The sequence below is a fragment of the Myotis lucifugus genome, unplaced genomic scaffold (genome assembly GCF_000147115.1).
Source record: "Myotis lucifugus unplaced genomic scaffold, Myoluc2.0 scaffold_313, whole genome shotgun sequence".
NCBI lineage: Eukaryota > Metazoa > Chordata > Mammalia > Chiroptera > Vespertilionidae > Myotis > Myotis lucifugus.
Genome location: NW_005871361.1, coordinates 475,662 through 481,243, shown reverse-complemented (window position 1 = coordinate 481,243; position 5,582 = coordinate 475,662).

Sequence of the window (5,582 nt, the reverse complement as noted above, 5' to 3'; positions counted from 1 at the left end):
AAACGAGGAAGAGAAGAGAAATTCCCCAATGTGATGAAGGATATTACATCAATCAGCCTTCAGATGAGAGAGAAACTATATAGGTAATTTTTTTAAAGTATATTCATTTTATTTTAAAAAAATATTTTTTATTGATTTCAGAGAGGAAGACAGATGAGAGAGAGAGAGAGAGAGAGAGAGAGAGAGAGAGAGAGAGAGAGAGAGAAAGAGAGAGAGAGAGAGAAAGAGAAACATTATGATGACAGATCCTGCAACCTGGGCATGTGCCCTTGACCAGAATCGAACCCAGGACCCTTCAGTCCGCAGGCTGACACTCTGTCCACTGAGTCAAACTGACTAGGGCATACAAACAGGTAATTTTTTAAATTAAATTTTTTATTTTGAGAAAATTGTAGACTCACATTGCAATTGTATAAGAAATAATACAGAGAAATCTTGTGTACCCTTTACCCAGGTTCCCCCAATGGTAGTGTCTTGCCAATGCCACAATTAGATATTGATGTTGATGATGGTGATGCAGTCAAGACGCAGAACGTTGACACCATCACAAGCATCCCTCTTGTTGCTCTTTTATATCTACACTCCTACTTAACTCCTGGCAAACACCAACCTCTCTTATATAAATTGAATTATGCAGTATGTATACTTTTGGAATTGGAATTTTTTTAAATTAAATCTTTATTGTTCAGATTATTACATTTGTTCCTTTTTTTCCCTCCCATAACTCCCCTCCTTCCAGCTCCCACCTCACCCTCTGCCCTCACTCCCCACCCACTGTCCTCATCCATAGGTGCACGATTTTTGTCCAGTCTCTTCCTGCATCTCCCACACCCCTTCCCCCCCCCCCAAGAATAGTCAGTCCATTCCCTTTCTATGTCCCTGATTCTATTATAATCAACAGTTCATTCTGTTTCTCAGATTATTTATTCACTTGATTCTTAGATTCATTTGTTGATAGATGCATATTTGTTGTTCATAATTTGTATCTTTACCTTTTTCTTCTTCTTCCTCTTCTTAAAGGATACCTTTCAGCATTTCATATAATACTGGTTTGGTGGTGATGAACTCCTTTAGCTTTTTCTTATCCGTGAAGCTCTTTATCTGACCTTCAATTCTGAATGATAGCTTTGCTGGATAAAGTAATCTTGGTTGTAGGTTCTTGGCATTCATCACTTTGAATATTTCTTGCCACTCCCTTCTGGCTTGCAAAGTTTCTGTTGAGAAATCAGCTGACAGTCGTATGGGTACTCCCTTATAGGTAACTGAGTTTCTTTCTCTTGCTGCTTTTAAGATTCTCTCTTTGTCTTTTGCTCTTGGCATTTTAATTATGATGTGTCTTGGTGTGGTCCTCTTTGGATTCCTTTTGTTTGGGGTTCTCTGCGCTTCTTAGACCTGTAAGTCTATTTCTTTCACCAGGTGGGGGAAGTTTCCTGTCATTATTTCTTCAAATAGGTTTTCAATATCTTGCTGTCTCTCATCTTCTGGCACCCCTATAATTCGGATGTTGGTACACTTGAAGCTGTCCCAGAGGCTCCTTACACTATCTTTGTATTTTCGGGTTCTTTTTTCATTTTGCTTTTCCGGTTGGGTGTTTTTTGCTTCTTCGCATTTCAAATCTTTGACTTGATTCTTGCGATCCTCTGGTCTGCTGTTGGGAGTCTGTATAATATTCTTTATTTCAGTCCGTGTATGCTTAATTTCTAGTTGGTTCTTTATCACAGCATCGAGGGTCTCATTAGATTTCTTGTAGATCTCAATAAGTTTCTCGGCGGCTTCTAGACAGTTCTTGAGAGACCTCAAAAGTGTGGTTCTGAACTCAATATCCTCCCTTGATAGTTTTGTCCTGTTTCTTTGTCTCCGCATTTTTTATGCTTTCTTGGTACACCCCCTAGTGGTCTTTGTGCACAGTCTTGTTGTAGTTAAGCCTTGATTGTTGTAGTTAATACTAGAGGGATTTGACTTCCAGGACGACTGGCTGTGAGAATCAGCTGTGTCTGCAGTGGGAAAACTTCTGTCCTCTGGAGAGGTGCTAATCTAGCCTTTGCCTGAGGCTATCCGGCAAATGGCTCTGCACAGGGCTTGGGCGGGGCGGGTCGCACGGGATCAACAGGGCTGGGGGAGGGAGCAGTTAGGGCTGCTCTCAGTCCCGTTCCCAGAGGCTCTGCTTCTCAGAATCCCAGCAACCGCTGCAAACCTCCGAGAGAAAGCTGCCCTCACGTTCCGACCGATGCCAGACAATCCCGCTTCTCCCGTTTGAGTCTGAGTCCCTAGAGACTCACCCGGATCTGGAGCTCAGAGTCTGAGACTCCCTCCCGATTGAAAACGACAACAGCGCCCTCAGCCACCAGCCCGCTCCATGCGCACCTCCGTACCTTTGTATTTTCCACACTGCGCCTCCTCTGAGCCTCGGTATGCTGTTCTCTTTCCTTCTAGTTGAAGAATCTCTCCTCAGCCAGCCTTCCTGTGGTTCTGGGTGATGTCCGTTCCGTCTTTTAGGTGTATTTTTGAAGTGGTTGTTCGAGGCAGCAAACTCCGGTGTTTACCTATGCCGCCATCTTGGTTCGGAATCTGGAATTGGAATTTTTTTTACACAGCATAATTTTCTGTAGACTCATCCAGTTATTACACATATTAATAGTTAATTTCTTTTTAACTATTGATGAGTAGTGTTCTATGGTATGGATTTAACACAATTTATTTAAATGTGCATCCATTGAAGAATAATTAGGTTACTTCCAGTTTTCAAATATTCTGAACAAACGAACATTCACGTACAGGTATTTTGTATGAACATGCATTTTTATTTTTCTGGAATAAATGTCCAGGAGTGCATTTATTGTATTGTATATGATAGAGTCATATAGTAACTGCATGTTTAGTTTTTCAAAAAACTGCCAAACCGCTCTCTAGAATAGCTGTACCATTTTACATTCCCACCAGCAAAATATATATATATTCATATATATGATCCAGTTTCTCTGCATTCTCACCAGCATTTGGCATGGTCATTTTTTTATTTTATTGTAGACATTCTGATAGGTTATAGTGATATTTTATTGTGATTTTAATTTGTATTTCCCTAATGGGTAATCTGTTGAATATCTTTTCATGTGCTTATTTTCCATCTGTATATCCTCTTCAATGAAATGTCTGTTCATGTCAGTTTTCTAATTGATTGCGTGTTTTTTTGTTTAGTTTTTTTTACCAATTTTGAGAGTTATATTCTAAATCCTAGTCCTTTGTCAGATATGTGGTTTGTAAATAGTTTCTCCCACTCAATGGCTTGTATTTTTATCCTCTTAACAGGGTCTTTTGAAGAAAAAAGTTTGTAATTTTGATCAAGTCTAATTTATCCACTTTTGCTTTTATGGCATGCTTTTGGTCTAAGAAGTCTTTGCCTCACCCTAGATCCTGAAGACTTTCTCCTGTGTTTTTCCCTAAGTTCTGAGACTTTGGTCTTGTTTTTTTTTTTTTTTTCTCCTCTCCTATGGATGTCTCTTTGCTCCAGTACCATTTGTTCAAAAGGCTGTGTTTTCTCCGCTTCATTGCTTTTACACCTTTGTCAAAAACCAGTTGGGCACATTTGTTTGGGCCAATTTCAGGATTCTCTTCCATTGTGTCTTTCCCTCCACCAATATCACAAATTCTGATTGCTGTAACTATATAATAAATCTTAAAAGCAGGTGGTTTTATTTTCCCCACTTTATTCTTCTTTTCCAAAATTGTTTTGGTTATTCTAAATTGTTTTAGTTATTTGCTTTTCCATATAAATTTTAGATCAAGTCTTGTCTATATCTAAAAATCTTGGGATTTTGATAGTAATTGCATTAAACCTCTATATCAGTTTGTAGGGAATTGACATATTTGCCACATTGGGTCTTTCAATTGATGAATATGGTATATCTCACCACTTATATAGATCTTCATTGACTTCTTTCATTAGTGTTTTATAGCTTCCAGCATAAAATCTATACATATTTTGTTACATTTATATGTAAGTATTTCTTTTTGAGTGATTCTAAATGGTATTGCATTTTTAATTTCTGTTCCATATGTTCATTGCAAATATATAGAAATGGAACTGATATTTGCATATTCATCTTGCATCCTATAATATACCTTGCTAAATTCACTTCCTAGTTCTGGGAGTGTTTTTGCTGATTCCTTAGAATTTTCTACACAGGCCATCTTGTCTTCTGCAAAGAGAGATAATTCTCTTTTCTTCCTTTCTGATAGGTATGCATTTAATTCCCTTGTTTTGCCTTATTACACAGAATAGAACGTCCAAAGCTATGTAGAATAACAGTAAGAGCAGACATCCTTGTCTTTTTCCAATCTTAGGAGGAAAGCTTTCAGTCTTTCACTGTTAAGTGTAATGTTAGTTGTAGGTTTTTGTAGATGAGCTTTATCAAGTTGAGGAAGTTTCCCTCTATTCCTGTTTTCCTGAGAGTTTTTATCATGAAGGGTATTGAATCTTGTCAAAAACGTGGGTTGTTTTTTTTTGCAGTCGTTGATATGATCATGTGATTTTTCTTCTTTAGCCTGTTAATGTGGTAGATTACATTAATTGATTTTTAAATGTTGACTAGTCTTGCATAGTGGAATTGGATAAATCCCACTTGGTTATGGTATATAATTTTTTTTATACACTGTTGTATTTGATTTGCTAAATTTTGTTGAGGATCTAAGTTTATGAGAGATATTGTTTTGTAGTTTTCTTTTTGTGTGCTTCTTTAGTTCTGGTATAGAGTAATACTACCTTCATAAATTGAATTAGGAAGTATTTGTCTTCTATTTTCTGGAAGAGATTGTGTTGATTGTTTTCATTCTTCTTTAAAACAATTCTTTGTGAAATCATCTGGGCCTGGAGATTTCTTTCTCTGGAGTTTTAAAATTATATATTTAATTTTCTTAGCAATTATAGGGCTATCCAAATCATTTCATATTGGATGAGTTGTAGTAGTTTGTGTTTTTCAAGGAATTGGTTCATTATGTCTAAATTGTCAAGTTTATGTGTATGAAGTATGAAACAGACTGATGAATTTCAGAGGAAAGGCGGGGTGGGGAGATGGGAGGAAGAGATTTACCAGGGAATTTATAGGCATACTAGTGGCCCAGTGCATGGATTCGTGCACATTGAAAGGAAATTAATTAGAAGAAATATTTTAATATCGCTATTCACCCTTTCTCTATAATAGAAGTGTCAGAGATGAAAGAAAATTAGTAAAATGTATATGAAAATAATATATAAATTGATTAATAAATAAACAATAACAACATGATATAACAACAACAAATACATGATATAAAAACATTGATAAAAACAATGACTGATAAATTGATTAAACTTATTCTAATATCTCCCTGTATATGTGCAATTGGCACCAGCAAGAGCATTATATGTATTGCACATGCACGAGTCAACGTTTATTTTTAAATTGCCAGTGTGCATCATATGTACCGGCCAATCAGTTGGTTGGATGGTTGGACGTATATACGGTTGGTCACATAGCCTATATGTATCACGCATGCACAAGTCAACGTTTATTTTTAAATTGCCAGTGTGCATCATATGTACCGGC